Source organism: Spodoptera frugiperda, chromosome 26 (assembly GCF_023101765.2).
Source record: "Spodoptera frugiperda isolate SF20-4 chromosome 26, AGI-APGP_CSIRO_Sfru_2.0, whole genome shotgun sequence".
NCBI lineage: Eukaryota > Metazoa > Arthropoda > Insecta > Lepidoptera > Noctuidae > Spodoptera > Spodoptera frugiperda.
The window spans coordinates 6,609,947-6,631,654 of NC_064237.1; the positions used below are offsets into that span (position 1 = coordinate 6,609,947).

The 21,708-nt window shown below is 35.7% G+C and overlaps 1 protein-coding gene across 1 annotated transcript in view; it reads right to left on the bottom strand.

The window, feature by feature from the left end:
* LOC118264181 (serine-rich adhesin for platelets-like) overlaps window positions 1–11,412 on the bottom strand; it is a 34,164-nt gene extending 22,752 nt beyond the window's left edge. Inside the window, exon 1 of the mRNA XM_050705033.1 lies at window positions 11,155–11,412. The gene's annotated coding sequence lies outside the window, so the exon portion shown is untranslated. The remainder of the gene's footprint in view (window positions 1–11,154) is intronic.
* Window positions 11,413–21,708: the final 10,296 nt, after the last annotated feature.

Consider the following 21,708-nt stretch of genomic DNA (forward strand, 5'->3'; position numbering starts at 1 on the left):
CATGGCTCTCCCCACACTTTATTTTGATTGTGTAGTCTGCCAACACTACATAATCAAAATAAAGTCATCGTAGTATTATTCAAGCAATCTTTCTATTCTTGTTATTAAATCTCAATACTAATGACTGATAGGAATCTCTTTGATGACGCATCAATTGAGACATGCATACGGTCAGCATAATAAACTATCGACTGTGCAAACGTGAATAAATTTAGTTTTATCAGCAAATAATTTATTGTTCTATCGTGGACATTTTAATTTGTCATTCTTAATTTAAATATTACGGAATTTAGATTTATGGGAGAAATGGAAACTAGACTGGCAATGTACCAAATTGATAAATGGTTTAAATAAATATTTAAAATATGCCTTCCGATCGATTTATATCAGGCATGGTGGCAAGTCTAACTTAGACTAGTCCACTGCGTAGGAGATATTATTGTTAGTGTGTGCGCAAACACTAGTTTGCGCTAACACTCTCTGTTCCCTCACTTTCTGAACCCGAGGGGACGGTAGACCGACATGGCCAGAGAGAGGTGCAGGACCAACGGCTTTATATGCATTCGAAGCAAGAAGGTGGAAACACCGCCGAACTTCTGTTGCGGAATCGGGGATTGGGTAGATTGGGAAGGGGGTTATTTGGGCTTCCGGTAACCTCACTCACACAACGAAACACAACGCAAGCGTTGTTTCACGTCGGTTTTCTGTGAGGCCGTGGTATCACTCCGGTCGAGCCGGCCCATTCGTGCCGAAGCATGGCTTTCCCACACTTAAATACACTCATCAAAATACATGCCTTTTAAGAAATAAAAAACAATAATAATATTTCGGTAACTACTTGAATTTGTTTTGCCATCTCTACGTTCATGATCAGTCGATCACCACTCCTTTTTATACATATTATCGTTAGTCAAAAATCCCCGAACCGTCAGCCCGTCACCTGTGTTCACAGATACCGGGCAGATACCGTTCATTCACAGTACTGTTACGTATTGTCCTTTGACATTAAAATAATGTCCGATTGTTTAAAAAAAAACTGATTAATATAATGTATTATGAATATAAAAATTGACATTGATGATTAATCAATGATAAAATTAATGATAAGGCTCGATTTTTATAAACATTCATTCAATTATGAGACTCCTTGGTTGGCACGGTAGCTGGGCAAACGACTGCCGCACAACGTAGCGGTTTCGATTCCCGCACGGAAAAGTTCTTTGTGCGATTCATAAATTGTTGTTCCGGTTTTGAGTGTCATGTGTATGTTGTGTGTTTGTAACGCACCCATGACACAGGAGACAGACCTAGTGTCAGGCTATGTTTGAAAAAGCAATTTCCTAAATATACAAAATTTATTTCCCTTACATTGAATAGATTCCAATGACTATGAGTCATTAGTCACCAAACAAAACAAATATCAATAAAATTTGCATTAGTTGAGTTCAGCTATACATATGTACGTGACAACCTCCGTCATCAGAGATGACAATAATCCAATCGCATGCGCACGGTGACATGACCAATGTGGCAAAAAACCGAAGTCGTGACAAATCAGTCACAAGGATTGCTACTAAGATTAAAAAGAGGTGAGATAAACTTTGCCTCCATAAAATATGTGACGATGATATTTATTTTTGTTATTAGGATGTTACTGAAGTCCTAAGTTAGACTTAATTAGGAGTATTGTTAGCCCATATCTAATTGAAACATTATTTTCAGTTAGGGCGCAGTGGCTGAAACTTAGGAGTACGATAGCATATAACGTACTTCTAATGTATAATATTTATGTAATTATTTGTAAACATTTAAGATCGGGTCGGATAGGTAAAGTTGATAAAAAGGTCTTACATAACAAAAACTGTACAATGAATTGATAAATGATATCCGAAACCATTCAACACCAGCCGAGACATTGAACTACTTATATAAACACATATAATTTGTACCTACTTACAAAGCTACGTCGGCATTACTCATCGATGCCAAAAGGTAAACAATATATGCATTGAGAATAAAAGTTTAGGGCAATACAGTGTTATTGAGGAAGATCAAACGGATTCTTGGCATTGAACTTGAGAAGGCACCCACTTGGCAACCTTGCCAAATGTGCCAAATACAACCTCCGTTTGCGGTTGTTACCGGTACTAAACACTTTGTGTCTGTATTTATTCGTTGACCAACTTTTAATGACACGACATTCAAAAATGGAAATTAAGTGCACTCTAGATAAAGTTCAAAACAGCGTGGTAGGGAAGCTAGAAGAATCTGGAGCTGCGGACAACGTAAAAGGTTACCGAGGCTCCCGCTCAAAGCAGGAGAAGGAACGGGGTGCTCACAAAAAATGGAGCTAGAAAAAGACGCACGATTGATGCCTAATTGTGTTGTTATTCAAAGAAACGTCTTTGTTCAGAAGTGGACGTTTTCAGGCTGATGAAGATGAGCTCTATTTAGTACTTTAGTTTCTAAATTGAAATCATAAAATGAAAGGTTTCAGGCAAAATACTTAACCATATTTTGCGACCGCTAACCTTATAAACCAATCTGATTAAATTTTAAACGGTTTAATAAAGTGTAACAGACCGTTTTGTTACAAAGCTACACGCCCATAGTCTGACGCCCACACAATGGTTCGACAATAACTTCACTATTCGGATCATCTCATCAAAGACTCTTTGCATTCTAAGGAGCAAAAAATATATTGAATTTAGATCGAATTTATATTCATCGTGTACCTTTGTATGAATTATATTATTATGTACGATGTATTGAACGTATTATTTATTATGCGATGATGATTTGTTGATAGATTTCCTATTACAAGTCATTAGTTAATCCTGTATAGGTAGGTACTCGATCTCTCAATTAAGATGATTCAAGTTGAGTTGCTGTTTCGATGTGGAGTACATACCTCGATACACATTAATATTGAAAATATAATGTACCCCTCTTTTCACGTCGCGTTCCGCGCGCCTCAAATAGCCCACCACAGATTGGGCCCAGTAGGGATGATGCCTGATCCGAAGCTACGGACGACCTAGCGGGATTACTAGGGCTCCGGCTCGAAAAGCAGGAGTAGGTACGGGGTGGTTTTTATATTGTATGATATTTTGGTGAGAATATCCTGAGTAGATATAAAATGGACTCGTCGGTAGAGGGCGCCTTAGACAGACGAATGTCGACTAGAGTTGTGATATATTAAACAAGGGCCAAATTCAAAGTACCCTTAACCGACGAGTGTACATGAAAAGATGAGGTTAGCGATAGCGTTCCATAATCTCTGCCTACCCCCATTGGAAACAGGCGTTAAGTTATGTGTGTATGTAGTATTTTGAGAAATGTATGTGAGTGATCGTACTGAATCTTTTAAAACTCTATCAAAGCTAATTGAACACACTTTTCAGTACAGTTATATTTGTGCAATAATTTACCAACACAATAAATTGTTAGAATAATTTAATACATATTTTTAATACTTACAAATAAAAATGAACCCACGCCCACAAGACATAAAAGTTACATTTATTTATTACACTTTATGTACTAAACTAGATTTGGGCGTAAATTATCACGACTTATATGAAACAGTTAAGTCACTCGTGTCAACCATCTACATAAATATTCTTGGTGCAAATATATTTTTTAAATATGTGATAATTGAACAAAAAGAATTGTGAACTTGTAACGGTGTCACAACACATATCAAAATTAAATAAATCATTTAGCATATACAGTTAGAAAATTATCGCTATGAAAGATCTATTTGTTTTTTAGTAAGAAGCTTTTGATCTTTTGTTCTAAAAGTTAAAGTGATCTCGTTTTGTTGTGCTAACTGAGAACTGTTATCTGTTTTTTTAATGTTCCATCCAAAGGTTGTCTGGAAGAAATGACCATTTTGTAATAAGACCGCCCAATGTACGCCTTTTACTTCAAATTTATGTAAGGCTACTTTGATGTGTGCAATAAAGCATTATAAATAAATAAAAAAAGGTAATTTAAAAAACTAAAAAACCCGACTGCGTTTCTTTATAATATTAAAATGAAAAAAAACCCTAAAACAAGAAAGTCATCGTAAAATTGAAGCAGTCGGGACCCATTCTAAATATGGGTACATGCGGCTGGCTTTGTAGAATGGGTCCCGACTGCTTAAATTTTACGATGACTTTCTTGTTTTAGGGTTTTTTTTTCATTTTAATATTATAAAGAAACGCAGTCGGGTTTTTTAGTTTTTTAAATTACCTTTTTTTATTTTTATTTTTTTTAGTTTTATTATTTTTTTATTTTGATATATCTAGTGTCACTCTCACAGTCAATACGAATCAAACGACCCCTATCAAGCGGAAATCCATCCAGGCTAGAGAGTGAGAAATATTCGAATTTGGCGCCAAACATCCGCCATTTTGTTTTTTTTTATTATTTTGATATATTCAGTGTCACTCTCACAGTAAATACGAATCTAACGACACCTCTCAAGTTAAAATCCATCAAGTCGTTTAGGCTAGAGAGTGAGAAATATTCGAATTTGGCGCCAAAAATCCGCCATTTTGTTTTTTTATTATTTTGATATACCCAGTGTCACTCTCACAGTAAATACGAATCTAACGACACCTCTCAAGTCAAAATCCATCAAGTCGTTTAGGCTAGAGAGTGAGAAATATTCGAATTTGGCGCCAAAAATCCGCCATTTTGTTTTTTTATTATTTTGATATACCCAGTGTCACTCTCACAGTAAATACGAATCTAACGACACCTCTCAAGTCAAAATCCATCAAGCCGTTTAGGCTGTAGAGCGTGCCAAACAATTATACATACATACATACATACATACATACATACATACATACATACATACACTCGAAAAACATAACCCTCCTTCTGGCGCAGTCGGGTAATAACTAAAATAACAACTATTTAATCGAAAAAAAAAATTAAATATTGTTCAAGTACAGTCAGGCACGACAAATGATTTCTATCTTTCCTACTATCCTAGACTATTTCACCCAAAACCACTGTTGAACAACTGAATTTGACACAGAAATGTATAGGTACCTAATAACCTGAAATCACAAATAAAGAGCTATTTTTCATCCCTATAATGTGAGCAAAGCTGCTGGCAGAAGCTAGTCATTCATATTCATATATTACTTCAATAAAAATATTATACAAACAAACGTCGTCGTATCGAAAACAACATAATATAAAAACAAGCTTATACTCACTAGAATAGATATACCTATAGTAGGTAGATAAGTACCTATATACGGTTACAACACCTATAGGTACAGGTTCAATGTGGTTCAGTAACTCGGGATCGAACTGGTTCCCTATTGACGAGGTCCCATTACTTCTTGTACATTTTATTTTAAGTTCCATCGAAAACATACAACTTAGCAGAGAACATAAATAAATTCACATCAACCTATACAATCCAGTTTATCATGGTCTTGTCTTGTATGATCTTTCCTAATATTCAAGGGTCAGTTTATATTGGTTAGTACAGTTTGATATGTAGCCCCGTGTACATGTTAATGCAATTCTTCAACGCACCTGTTTAAAAATAAAAGTAGCTGACTGTACTGAAGATTGCGACTATTGGTCGGGGATTAAAGTTGACTATTAATTGTGTAGTGTAATGTTATTTGATACTTTGATACGATGTGTAGTTCTTAGATCTTGATTGTGACTTGATACTTTAATAACTGATGATTTGTTATTATCTATCTATGTAATTATTGATTATATGGTTTTTCCGTGCCTATCTATAGTAAGTAAATGACTATCCTGCATTGAGCGAGCGTGATGATTAATGCTCAAACCTTCTCCGTGTGCCTTTGGTCAGCAGTGGCCACTTATAGGCTGTCGATTTGTGCGATGGGATAAGTAAGTAAGTTTATTTTTAACTACTACTGGATATAGTACTGTTTGGGTAACATTAAAAAATGTTAATGTGAGAAAATTCGTGTTCATTAACCCATCGAGTGAACGTTGGCGAGTCGGCGAGTGTAAGACTTTTGAAGGGGGTCAGACTAAGACAGTTTGATTAAATTGTGACCATATAAATGTTGTAACTTAAATTTATTTAATTTCGTTTCATATTTGTATCAATTTATTTTTATCAATGTTTATCAAGTTATAAAGCTGTAACGTTTTTCAAGAGATAAAATGCAAAATGTTTGACAATAAAAGATAGACAAATATGGAGGTGTAAAGGATAACAAATGTTTGAAGAGGTTTCTTCGCCGAGACATTCTATTTACCATTTTATTGTAAGCCGATCTTGTAACGAGTTTATTTTGCTGATAAAGAGTAAGTGTTGCATTTTATTTTTAATTTTTGTAAGATGATAAAAAATGCATACCTATATAACATCACGCCTCTATATCTAAAGGGATAGGAATAAGAATAAGAATAGAACACCCACTCTTTACCAGTTACGAATTACGTGTCAAATTTCCCATGTTATGATGGGATGAACAATAAAAGTATTCTTCTAAAAAGTTCAAGTTCAAGGGCATTGCAATGAAATGGACATGTATTATGATTAATTTCATTATTTTATCTTTACAATATGATATTATCTGTAACTATATAAATATTTCAAGATGACTTCTTCATCGAACGCTACAAACTAAGTTATTTTCGTCCCACTGTCCGGTTGTACAAACAAGTTAAATAAATGCAAGTATGTGCGTAAAATTATCTAAAGTGGGATGATGGGTATAATCGTGTGGTCTTATTATCTGGTCCTGGGAAGTCACCGAGAGTCTTCTATGATTATTACAGAATGTTACTATGAAACTTTTCGATCTCTAAGTTGCCTGTAAATCGTAGAGAATTGTAAAAGAGGCTCTTCAAAAGTAGACTGTAACAGGATGAGAGTTGTGATGATGTTTTAAATAGGAAAATGGCTCCACTTATGTGGAAATAGAAAGTTATATTTTGCATGTTAAACTCTTACAAACTTTTTGAGTTACAATTATCTTTAGTAGTACTTACTATGTGTTATCAACAATCTTATTTTACAAGAGCTTCAAAATAAAATACCTACTTTAAACGCTAAGATTATCTAGCTATATCACTTCAAAACATACCATAGCCATTTAATCCCATATCCCTCACACATGAGCCCTATATTCATCAGAGCCCGGTGTGTAATCGTGTGACTATTACTAAGGTACGTGATAAGCGCCATGTCACCTCATTTGTACCCGCGTCGTGGATCCATCATGGATGCCACTTCGATGATAGATGGAATAGGAACAATTGACAATCTGTAGTCTGATGTGCAGTTGTATTTATATCAGGAGTTCAAAATATCTCTCTTACACATATAAACAGCAATTTTAGTACTTGCCGCACCTTAGTATTTTTCCTGTTTCATGAGTGCGTTTACAAAAATACAAGTTCATACCCGAAACAACAATTTGTGGAACACACAAAGAGTTACTCCGTGCGGGAATCGAACCCGCTACACGTTGCACGGCAGCTAGTTGCTCAGCCTACGCACCCACCGTGCAGTCGGATTTTGGTTACCAAGTTTAAAATAATAAACATGAAAACTTCACTGTCTTTAAATAAATAGTTAAATAGGCTTAATAATAAAGCCTTGCTCACGATTAGCACTACATAGACATAGGTAGGTTAAGAATTCTGAAGTCAAGTAAGAAATCCATTTCTGAACACATTATTACTAAAATTGTATCTTACATTTTTCATAAATGAGCTGACTTGAAACGCAGAAGACAAAAAACAAGAGCATCCAAGCTTAGATATCATAGCATAAATCAAATAAGTACCACAAATTCGGCAATAATTATTTTTTGCTGTAACACTAATCGACAGTTTTGATCGCGACTCTGTAAGGTACCATTGTTCTAATCTATTAGCGCAGTTATTACAGGATGTTACACTATATTTTATTTCGACTTTAGCTTTTTGTGACCCGTTTTTGCACGTCTGTTGTATGTACTCTATTGTTTTAACGAGAGGAAATCAGTTAACATAGCCTCAGTTATAAGATTATGCGTACATTTTGATAAGAGGGGCAAGGCACCGTAAGAATAATGAGTCATTGTTAACCTCGTTATGTAATACCTACATGGTGATTATAGTTATTATGAATCTTCTATCAGATTCATTGATCAGATGTTTGATTTGTGATTGTGTGATTATGGGGAATTATGGCAAGCGTATGACTTTTTTCATGTTGCTATTTGTCATTCGTGTAGTTGCGAGAAATCTCCGTAGCCTAAGGATATGTAGGTACTAGCGTTGCACAGTTGGGGAAAAAGACTCAGTCTCCTTCCTAGAGGCTAATGGTGGATACCAGGATAGTTTTAGTAAATTAAAAGTCACATTCTCTGAATTTTCGCGTTTCACAATTTTTACTGTTATAATTAACTGCACGGTCGATGCGGTGGCTGGGCAACCAGCTGCCTTTCAGTTCAGCAGTAGCGGGTTTGATTCCCACACGGAGCAACTCTTTGTGTGATCCGCAAATTGTTGTTTCGGGTCTGGGTGTGATGTGTATGTGAACATGTGAACTTGTATGTTAGAAAACAAAGGAGAAAATCATAGTATGTGGCAAGGTTTTTTTCTAAAAAAAACGCAGGTCCAGGGATTTCCTGAAAATGACCATACAGGTCATGAACTTGTGACCACAAATCAACCTGGTTGAAACGTCAAACAGAACACAAAAAATAACGGAAAAGCAAAAAAGTCCCGATAATTACCGTTGGTATACCTACAGCATTGTTCTCTACTTGAGTAACAATTAAAACTGCACAAAATCAGCCAAAACACCAGAAGATCATAAATACAGATAGTAGAGGTACAAAAACTATAACCATTAATTAACAATTTTTAACTGAAGTACTAATTATGTACTAACCACTGAATAAAAACTTTTTAGCCATCTACTTATCCAGCTAGAGATGAAAAATTGAAATATTTTTCATGAATAAGTTTTTATTATTCTTTTTTATGGAATAGGAGGCAAACGAGCTGACGGGTCACCTGACGGTAAGTATCATCGGGGGGATTGGGGTATCCATACACCAGAGGAGTCACAAGTTTTCTTGAAAGTTTGGTAATAAATAAAGTAAAATGAGTTCAATTCTCGAATTTATCAGAATATTAGTTTTTTGATATATTTTTTTGGGATTGTTTGTTATATTAGGTTTTATAAATATAATTTTATTTTTTTTCTTTAGATAGTTATGTTACCCGTGTCAAACGTATATCATGTTAGACAATTTCCTATATAATAACAGTACTTAATTGACCAAAAAAGTACCACTATACAACTATGTAGTATGAAAATCCAACTTATACTTAGTTTGATTTAATCAATGTGGTTGCATCCTTGTATCGAAAGAGGTAATCATTAGAAGAGGATCATTATATTTTACAGTTAACTAAACGATACACAATTTTAGACGAATAATAGTTTTGAATAATTATGTCTTACGTCAGCTGATTGGAGAGGTCCTTGGCATGAATGAACTGTGAATAGTGAAGTGAGTGAATGAATCGAAAGATATTTGTAGGGAATCAGTAAAAGAATAGATATTACAGAAGAGGGTGAATAGACTCTATGAAGAATTTCCCCATACCAAATTCACCTCTCGATTCACCCCGTTTTACGGATGAAAGAGTTTTTATTAAACTTACAATCCATTACCACTGGACAACTTTTAAGAAAACTTTGACTGCACGGTTGGCGTAATGGCTGTGCAACCGGCTGCCGTGCAACGTGTAGCGGGTTCAATTTCTTCACGGAGCAACTGATTGTGTCATCTATAAATTGTTGTTTGGGTTTGGATATCATGTGCATGTAAAATTGTATGTTTGTAAACGCACCCACGACACGGGAGAAAATCCTAGTGTGAGGCCAGGTTTTTTTAAGAAGTACAAAAAAGGATTAAGAGAAGCCTATAGATTAATGTAACACCATCACACTTTTTATATCTCTAAGAGATTAGCGATTAGCCAAGTGTGAACCACATCACCCACTTCTCACCAACTAAGTCACGAGATTCAGAAACTAGATCGACCAAGTACTGTAGGAACAAATAGTTACATAATCATAGGTGTGACCCCACATATACCTAGAAAATAATTCTAACTATGTAATAAAATAAATTAAATAGTAGTCCAGGCATCCATTACAAATAGTTTAGTTTATCTAGCTAGTACACAGCGGTCACTATCGAAGGTATTGATCGAATTAGCATGAGCCGCGCGCCTACGCAGCGTATCGAAGGATCTTCTTACGAACAACGCTACTTCTAACAATGTTCCCTTTAGCTTTACATCAAATACAAGATATTTCTCTTGGATAAAATGTTCACAATTTAACGTGGAGATTTATTAGTGTTTTATAGCGTTATCATAGATTCCTTTAGATTTATTACATTACCCAGCGATCGATGTTAAAGGAGCTATTTACCAAAATAGTTTTTTTTTTCAAATTGTAATCAGTATTAAATGTACGTAGTTTAGAACAAAAAAACAATGGCACATTGTTTGAACAAGGACGTTGTGAAAAATGAGAATTGTACCGTTAGAAAGTGTAGTACTACTTACTAGTAAGCATTAAACATAAACATTTTAACATAAAAAATGTATTTTCTTTGTCGAGTAAACTGTAAAAAAAAAAATTGAATGAAGAAGTTCTGTTTTTAAACCTCTGTGGTTTGTCTCAAAGTGTAACCAGCCAGCAATGTTGTGCGATAAATCGTTTTTGCTACAAAACCCTTCGTCACGACTGGGCCATGCATAATGTAACGCAGCTCGCTCCTTCGACAATTTTCAAATATCCTGCGTGTAATACTTTTACCGCTTTCAATCACTTTGTAACGGTTTCCCTTAATGCCTAATTGCGATTAAAATCGGCATTTACGATACAATACGTGTATCGTTAAAGTTGTTGTTTTAATTCGGTAATTTATGTTACGGTTCATAAATATCGACTGCTCCTTAATTAGACATCAACGAGCGTACACGAGTGTGTTTATTTTAAGAATCGAATTGGAAAGGTGAGTTTGTTTTACTTACATTGTTGTTTCCAATAAAACAATACATTTAAATTAAAAAAAAAGAAAATTAACGTAAATAATATTTTCTACACAAAAAAAAATCACTGGTACTCACCGAAAAATCCTTTCAGCACTATTCAGTAATATCACAAACACACACGTTCAGTCTTATTCTGGTAGAGAATAATCAAAACTAGGAATTTGAATGAAGAAGTCGTTGTCGAAGTGTGGCTCGGTTAGAGTTCGGTTCGAAAATGGCTAGTTTTCGTAGGGGCTGCAATTGTCCTTGCGTGGCGAGCAAGGTCTCGGCGAGGCTGTGTAAGGCTGTGTGAGGATGCGCGCCGCGACTCCTCAGCCTCTTATACTGTGCGTATGGGCAACACATGATACACTTGGCACTCTTATCGATACTATTAAACGCGTCATGCCATTCGTGGGGGCTCCGTAGAGTTTTGTTTTTTATCGACAATTACTACTTGTGTGAGTGTGTACGTCGATCGCGATTAAATAGAGATTACCGATTCTGATCGTGTGCCGAGTCATCACTAGTATGGGATTATAATGAGTTTGTTAAGTGTTATAATTTGAGTTTTTTGTGAGATACGTTTTTTTGGTAAGGGATGTACCTACTACTGTTGTATTAGACAGTTAATTTACATATTTTTAAAGCCAAGTATTTATTTGATTATATTTTTTTTCTGATACAGAGTTTGTAGATATAATAAATTGTTCAGTGAACCTCAATGGTTATTAGTTTATTGCGAAGTTAGTAATTAGTAGAACAATGTACAAGATAAGTACTATAATACAAAGTTCTTTAATAGATGTGTACGTATTGAATAATTAAAGTGTAACAACATAATTGTACGGGTATATAACTAGGGAAAAAGTTGTAAGGAAATCATAAATGAGATCATTGTAGATGTAAGATATACTACCGTATGATTCAATTAACGCAAGAGTTACTGTTGAACGCAAAGGGTGTAAAGTCCACGATTAGGATTAGGATATTGGATTTTATAAGCATCAAATTTTAAAGTGTGTATTTTAAGGTATATAATGTAACCTATGTTCGCCTATATTATTTTCATTTATTAGATTAGACATGATCTGGAGCTGCGGACTACCTAGCAGGTTTACCGGGGCTCCGGCTCGAAAAGCAAGAATAGAATCGGGGGATTTTTAGTCAGTAAGAGTCCGACTCTCCCTTTTGCCTCGCTCAAGGCGGAAGAAGTCATTGGATGATTTTCCCCCCTCAAAAAAGGTATCAGAGATACATATTTCATTTTAAAAAAGTTAATAAGTTTTAAAGTATTCATTTATTTACCTGTAAGTAGTTATTGAATGCGATATTACTTACTAAATGCATTTTTGCTATAAATATTTACACGGCTCAAGAATTGAATCCATAACCAAGTACTCGATCATCGACTGCACCTTATCGAGCCATCAACCTGTCTAAACAGATAAATCAAATCGTGACCTAACAATCATGAAGTTAGATAGAAATGATAGGTATTGTCAACTCTATTCATGATGATAATTTATAACTTAAAACTATGACCATATTTTACTGAGGTCAATGCACTCATACACTCGTATGTATACCTAAGTAAATCTAGCTATGAACCACGACTTCCTACACGTTCAAAATGTCGTATTCTCCCAAGTATCCTCGCAATCCTTAGCGCACCACCTTAGATTTCATCGTTGCTTCCCATCAGGCAAGATTGAGGTCAGACGCACTCAAATTTTCGTTAAAAAAAAGTCTCCTCAAATATAATTATATGTTTCTGAATACACCAAAATACATTTAATTTATCTACACATCACACTCCAACCCGGAACAATAATTAACACATCACACTTGTTTCGGGAGGAAATTGAACTCGCGATAATTTTTACAGCAACCTGTCGCCCAGTCACTGCGCCAGCCGTGCAATTATCTCTAATTTGAGAGCTCCTGTGTAATATTTTGGTGTATAATTTTTGGTAATTCTTTGTAATAAATACTTATTAGCTGTATAAACGTGTATAACAACACCGATTTGTGCGTGGGAAGTATTAAAATTTCGTCTAATTCAGTGCCTTTATTAGTGTTGTTTACTTTTTACTGAACACCGGATATTTAAACTGCGAACTTCTATTATACAGGGATGGCCAACAGTTCACAAGTGAACTGTCATGGCCTATTGGTTTAGGTACCTATAGTTTTTTTAATAAAAACGTCACCGCACATAGAATTTTCTCCTGTGTCGACGTGCGTTTACAAAAATACAAATTCAGATATACACATGACACCCAAACCCGAAACACCAATTGGTGAATCACACAAATAGTTGCTCTGTGTGGGAAACGAGCCCGCTACCCGTTGCACAGCAGCTAGTTACCCAGGCACCACGCCAACCATGCAGTCAAATTATTTAAATGTGGAAGAAGATTTTGTTCAGCAATGAGTGTCTCCGAATAATAATAAAGATACATAATGTATAGTCCGCATTAGTGTCAGCAATTACCTATGATATTAAACTAGCCCCTTGTCACATGGGGCTCATGTCATAACACTAATTTCTGCAAGCGGCTTCACTCGCATTCCCGTGAGATAATCGTTATTATGTTCACCTTTTTCCAGCCACAATCTACCCTTGTTCCTTATTTTCAGGAGCTGTTTTGATGATTGAACTTACACACAAATACAACAATCTTTTGTATTTTTAATCTTGTAATGATGTAATTCTTAGTTAATTTATTCGCTTGTGTCGCGAAACGTTGCAAATCGTGAATGGCGCATAGTTTCCAATTATCTAAAGTGAATTAGTAACAGCTGATTTCAATTACTGCATACTCGTACTAGCGCCCCTGACATTGGTCGCGTTACCGGTACCTGTAAACAAATAAATGTTTAGATATAAAATAATTAAGATATTCATGAGAACGCTGTTGAACCAGGGTCCCACTTATAAAACGTGGTTTGCTATAGGCAGTCGCCACGCTCGGCGGGCTTGGAGTCCACAAGTAGGTCACCGAATATATGGAAAATTCTGTTGCCCCTCATGTGATTGGTTACCGTATTAGGATATTCCTGGTCTATTAATCTAGACTAATAAATAAAATTGCAATGTCTGTTTTTAATATTAAAATAACTATTACTACTTGCATATGCATATACTTACATACACCAAAATAATAGATTTTACAATTTTTGTCCGTCTGTCTGTTTGTTCTGGCTAATCTCTGAAATGGCTGGATCGGTTTTGACGAAAATTTTATTGGCAGGTAGCTTATGTATTAAGGAGTACATTAGGCCACTATAACTTAGTTCGTAATCCAAGCTAGCGAATCCGCTGGCACCAGCTAGTAAACAAATAAAAGATGAATTACAATATAACGTTACATAATTTTCATCGCATAACATGATTCAAAAAACGGGACAGTAACTGACCTTACCAGTGTATTGCCATTCAAATGTAATAAACCAGTACATTGTCAACTCCACAGGCGTACATCGTTTATGTTAAATTATTTTGACGCGAAATTTATCTGCACCTGGAAGGAAGAAACGGGACTTTAAGACATCATCAATTTTTATGTAACAATACGGCATAATTTTATGGCTTTATTCCGAAAATTTATGAAAGTTAGTAGGTATAAGTAATATTCTACATTTTTAGCTTTATCTAAATAAGTCACGCTTGATCATTATTCTTAATTAATGTTACTCTTTCCATTATTTTTATAACTTCTGATGTAGTATTTAAATATAGTTACTTGAGGAGAGAAAGACTCCTTACACCAAATACACCGCTTTTTGAAGGGGGGAAAATCATCCAATGACTTCTCCCGCCTTGGGCGAGGCAAGAGGGAGTGTCAGACTCTTACAGACTAAAAAAAGGTTATTTAAAAAACTAAAACACCCGACTGCGTTTCATAATATTAAAATGAATTAAAAAAACGTAAAACATAGAAAGTCATCGTAAAATTTAAGCAGTCGGGTCCCATTCTAAATATGGGCACATACGGCTGGCTTTCTAGAATGGGTCCCGACTGCTTAAATTTTACGATGACTTTCTTGTTTTAGGGTTTTTTTCATTTTAATATTATAAAGAAACGCAGTCGGGTTTTTTAGTTTTTTAAATTACCTTTTTTTATTTTTATTTTTTTTAGTTTTATTATTTTTGTATTTTGATATATCTAGTGTCACTCTCACAGTCAATACGAATCAAACGACCCCTATCAAGCGGAAATCCATCCAGGCTAGAGAGTGAGAAATATTCGAATTTGGCGCCAAACATCCGCCATTTTGTTTTTTTTTATTATTTTGATATATTCAGTGTCACTCTCACAGTAAATACGAATCTAACGACACCTCTCAAGTTAAAATCCATCAAGTCGTTTAGGCTAGAGAGTGAGAAATATTCGAATTTGGCGCCAAAAATCCGCCATTTTGTTTTTTTATTATTTTGATATACCCAGTGTCACTCTCACAGTAAATACGAATCTAACGACACCTCTCAAGTCAAAATCCATCAAGTCGTTTAGGCTAGAGAGTGAGAAATATTCGAATTTGGCGCCAAAAATCCGCCATTTTGTTTTTTTATTATTTTGATATACCCAGTGTCACTCTCACAGTAAATACGAATCTAACGACACCTCTCAAGTCAAAATCCATCAAGCCGTTTAGGCTGTAGAGCGTGCCAAACAATTATACATACATACATACATACATACATACATACATACATACATACATACACTCGAAAAACATAACCCTCCTTCTGGCGCAGTCGGGTAAAAACTACCCCGTTCCTATTCCTGCTTTTCAAGCCGGAGCCCTGGTAACCCGCTAGGCAGTCCGCAGCTCCTAGAATCAGCGTGGCACCCTCTAGGTGATCCGGATCCTCAAATGTATCTTCCTACCTGCTATACGTAATGTGTAAAACAATATTAAAACACTCGCTACAAAGTTATGTATGCGATATACGTATATAAGTACGTATAGGTATAAACAACAAATTTGTCCTCGACCGCCAAAAATGACCACAGACTCACCAGGAAAATATATGTGATTGGTACGATTACATTCAAACAAGACTCTTCACCGATGCGTATCGTTACGCTTGACTTAAATCTAAGGTACTTACAGATACCCCACTTGTAACTATACCAGGAAACATAAATAGCCCTTAACCCTTCGAGGAAAGAAAAGCCTCCTTTTCAAAAGCCTCCGTGTTACGAGTGTTCATAGTCGGCTTTGATTGCTTATCTAGACACATGGCATATGTGTCCGCCAAGTTCGAGCAAAAAAACCGACACACCGGCCGTGGGTTATATTACACGAACCATTTCGGGCCAAGTTCGACCCACCTATAACTCAAAATCTATTTTATCTATGAAATTTCTAGTATCTATCGAGATCTACTTACTTATTAAAATACAAAATTTCATTAATGTACCTATTGTAGGTCTTGATATTGACGTCAGAAAATCGCTATAGTTTTACTATACACTCACTGACTTCTAAACTCACTCATCATCAAAAACCTAGACCACTTCCAATGGTCGTATTGACTTGAAATTTGGCATGGAGGTAGGTCTTTAGGTCAAGGTAAAGGAAAAAATCTGAAAATGGCCAAGTGTGAGTCGGTTTTAAAAATAATGAAGGTGTAAATTCATACCCCGAACTAAAACAAAAAAAATATCTTTATCTTCCAATGGTCGTACCGACCTAAAATTCGTTAGGAAGGTTTGTATTTAGTCAAAATAAAGTAAAATAAGAAAATAAACCTTACAAAAATAAATGAAATCCCACCCAAAACATAAATGTGAAAGGCTGCCAAGTTCGATAATATTGGAATGCTTCGCCTATAAAAGAAGTGAGATCTAAATAAGTACCAAGTTCCATACACAGACTTCAGTTAAAAATGATATAACTTGGCAAGTAAGATATAACTTCACGCACAAAGGTGCACATTAAGGCACGTAGTGCCACTATAATCTACACCCACTTTTCACCATTTGTGTTATAAGTCCCATGTATTAGGGGGTGAGCCTTTTGCCATATACTGGGCACAATTCCATGATTCGTGCTACTACTGAGAAATTTTCGAAAAACCGAAAAAAGCCCAGCAATACTTTTCCCGACCCGGGAATCGAACCCGATACCCCTTGTTAGGCACTCGTTAGTGAATTTAAATATCATCTAAAATTATAATTCAAAGCTACTTCAATAATTTAATACGCACAAGAAATGACGTCATGACAAATTGGCGCACCGTGCATAATAAAACACGATTACTAGTCATAATAGTCATGCAACAGTAATTTGTAATCATCCTGTGGATAGTGTAGACAAGGGAGTAGTCACGAGATTTTATGAGCAAAGATATCAAACTGACAGGCTTACTATAGTTGTATTTAAATGAAGGAAAATATTTATTTATTAGCCTGGAAATAATTAAAATGAATGCAAGTTATATAAATAGTTTCTAACATTGTTCTTAAAGTAGTAGGACGTCTAAGACCTATGGACCTATGTTTATTTATCAAAAGCACACAAGACAACATATTGATGTAAATGATCGATACATACAGAAAACTTTAACCTAATCTGGACCCTTCTTCAATAGAACCTTTTTACCAATTAGCTGATGCCCATGGCTTCGCTTGCGTGAATTACAGAATTAAGTAGCCTAAGTTACTCCTTAGTACGATAGTACGTCCTCCTTACTCCTTAGCGTAAGTTACTCCTTAAGTTAGCCTAAGTTGCACCGCGAGCGCCTCAAAGAACCATCTGACCAGCACAAATGGGTCCCAGTAGGTCTGATGCCTGATCCGGAGCTGCAGTCTACCTAGCGGGTTTACCGGGGCTCCGGCGCAAAAAGGAACAGGGTGGTTTTAGTCAGTAAGAGTCTGACACTCCTCTGATCCCTCGGGCGAGGCGAGGCAGGCAGGAGAAGTCATTGAATCATTTTCCCCTCTAAAAAAAGGTTTATGGAGGTTTGTGTGTATGTGGATACCTAAGTAAAATACCTAACGCTCTGTTTCCCTTTACGGAGAATCAAGGACAGGATGTTTTGCTGTGTGTATCCCAAAATGACGATAGGTTATTAAGTTTAAAATATGCAAGGAACATTTGATTAATTACAGCTTTTAAAACCTTTAGTTCAATTATCTTATCTACCACTTATAGCCAATCTTATTTGGACTACCTACTACCTAGTCCCCAAAAATACAAATCAATCTTGTTTCCTTAATGTTGTTTATGCGAATTTGTGTTTTAAACCATAATAAATTAAACATTTTGTTGCAGAAACAGGTTTAATTGCCATTTTGTCATATTTTCACACTTGCTAGCCAATAAGTCACTGTGAATTTAGTATTAACAGCTTTATCTTACTATAATTCATGGCTCCAAAAATCTGGATAAAAAAACATTTTTAAAGTAAAAAATATTCGCAAAATTTAGGCTAACGACTAGCATCGTGCATGAATCAACTGATTCCCGTTACGATGCGATCATTTGACAAATTGTATCTTTATTTTTTTGTAATTAATTGAAAACATAACATGGAAATGTCAAAGTGCTATATTTAAACGGTTAGTTTTATTTATAGCTTTTTTAGGCTGTCTCGGAGGCAAGATCTGTCATGTTTGAAAGATTAAAAATCACTTAAGTCATCGGAAAGTGATAGAGGCTCTCAAAACTCTTACTTAGGGTTGCCAGATCCAGACTGATCATTTCCTGGACATTTTCTAGTGCCACGAACGGAATCTGAGTTTTGGTGTCCCATCCGAGACAAAACTGTAAAAGTTAAGTAGGTACCTAGAACTATCGATTGATGACAGAAGCTAAGTGAACAGCTCACGCTTCTCGCCACTCAACTCAGGCAGCGCGACTTGCGAGCACGTTACCTTTAGTTTGACTTTTGCAGTCATAGTATTGTATTTTTGTGAAAAATACTAGTATTTTTTCATTCCGGGACAGCAAAGTAAAATTACGGGACCGGAGGCAGCACACAACATTCCGGGACAATCCCGGCAATCCCGGCCATCTGGCAACCCTACTCTTACATTGAAAGATGACCATTTATACGGCTAACGGTTATGTGATCACGCGTAATACATTTTTGGCGGGCAAATATACAAGCGAAATAACCAACCATTTTATTTCTTCTTTATCAACAGTCGCGTTATTATTTTCCGTAATTGCTGTTATTTTTCATACGTTTGTTAATATTAATGCTATCAGAATCTGATATCGTGGAACGCAGTTACCTTTTTAGGGTCAAATCGATATTTCAAACATAAGGTATTGTTTGTTAAATATTGGTTATGATGTTAATATGATGGATTTTACAAGCGTTTTGTGACACCTTAACGTTTTTTGTGGTTTTGCTAACTGAGTTTTAGAAGGATGGTACAATACTCAGGTGAGTTTAGGTACTATATCTAGTGTTATAGAGATTAATAATACCTACTTACACATCCGATTGTATAAACTGTACCTCGTTATTTTAGTTTAATAGGCACCATAATATCTTATTCACACCTTTTATATCTTTTTTACGGAATATTGCACTTCTCACTGTATGTTTGTTTTCTTCACGGTCAATCACTTTACGATATGAGGAGAGACCTTACACCTAATTTCAAATGATCGTGAAAGTGGTTTCCAAATATTTTTAACATACCCAACTTGTAACGCCCAGAAGGACAAAAGTAGACTGTGTAGTGTATAGCCTGGATGTACCTACGTAACTAAACCTAAACATTATTATTTTTCGCCTGCAATACTTATGATATGAAAAATACAAAAAACGAAATAATATTTTCATCTCATTTATAGCAAGCTTCTTGATTCTGAGACTTTCAAAAGACATACCCATTAGTTTTGCTCATACATAAAAGAAACCTCGCGCTCATCACAGTTAAGTACGATCGATTTAAAAAGGCATTGATTGCCGGAAAAATAAAATCCAATGATCGAAAAACATACTCCATGCGATAAACAATTAAAAAAATCACTACTTCAGCTAACGGTTCCCTCAAAAATATTAAGCAGAATCAAAAATGTAATTGTCCTGTGGAATTCCAAAATGTCTTTCATTTAAGGGCCGGCGACAACTATAAAATGCAATGTCTGAAGTCTCAAGCGATGTAGTTTAATGACTTACGGCGAATACGCGCCATTTTGAAACGAACGAGTAGGTAATTATTAAAAATAATTATTATTCAAGCAAGCTCCGTCTTGTAGCTATGGGTCGTCGTTAACTACAGACTAGAATAAGAATAATTCGACCACTATTCATGCTTAAGAGAGATGTTTGATCAATATTCAATTTTAAAAGCATCTCTTTAATTAAGGTTTGTTTAACCAAGGAGGAGTCTATGTGTTCTATTACAAACATACACCGGTGCGTAAATACCATCTCGCCTCAAAAGAATATGAGTAGTCCTAAGGACGTCAATAGTGCTAACCAGTAGTGCTTGCAATCAATCTACCACCGAGGTAGACTGTTTATAATTAGTATTATTTAGGTATTTTGTTTGTCCTTTATTCAAACTCCAACTCAAACTCAAATGATTTATTGCATTCATGTGTAAATTTAGATGATACACCGGAGAGGCTACTCCGGATAGTCACAGGTACTAACCGGAGGTAAGAAATAGGGCCTCTCCCGGGAGTCAGGTCCGTGGGGTCGCCACTGCTCAACAGCTCGCCACAAACTGCCTTGCGGACTAATTAGTATTATTATTTGTTGTCTTTTTTTTGAGGGGAGAAAATCATCCAATGTGTACTTGGGTGAAGCGAGTGTCAGGTCTTACTGACTAAAAACCACCCTGTTCCTACTTCTGCTTGTCGAACCGGAGCCCCGGTAACCCGCTAGGCAGTGCGCAGCTCACATTAATCAGTCTGGCATTAAAATTATCTACGTACCTACCTAAGAATACCTAAAAATAAAGGTATCTTGCTACACACACCACTACATAGTCTATAATACAATAGGTACAATACAATACATTTAGGACAAATTCACACAATAATAGACAATACTTAGTGCATAAAAATTCCAATAGACATTTTTACGAAAGTATCAATTCTTTGGTATACTTTCGCAAATGTTTCGATTTCTCGACAATTTTGTGTCAGTAGACCAAAGGTAAGTCCTTGAAACTATTGTTTACATCAAAAGTAGGTACTTACTACTTATTCGTCATATGAGTCACATCTACAACTACAACAGCTGACAATTTCGTCAAAAACATCACATGTTTGTGTGTCGAACATGTATCGTACATAGTAAAGTATCGATCAACCTTGACTCGGCAATAACCTCTTAATATATCGAGGTGAATGAATCGTGTTCGGTTTCCATAACACTCTATTATAGGTATATACTATTAGAGGATAGTTATACTATTATTGTGGTCCTTAACATTCCTTGTTTTTGAGACCTTGTCCTCATCGTCACATTGATGGATTAAAATGTGTGACAATGTTTGAACTCTTACTTGTAAGTTAGGTAAGTAAATAAACTGCTTCCAATCGAGTAAAGAGGCATGGGTTCAAGCACGTCAAGTCCCGGGCCAGATAAAATAAGTTGTCTATGGAAGTCTATGGAATTTTTGGTCATCATCTAGTTCCAGAAAAACAATTGGTATCTTGATT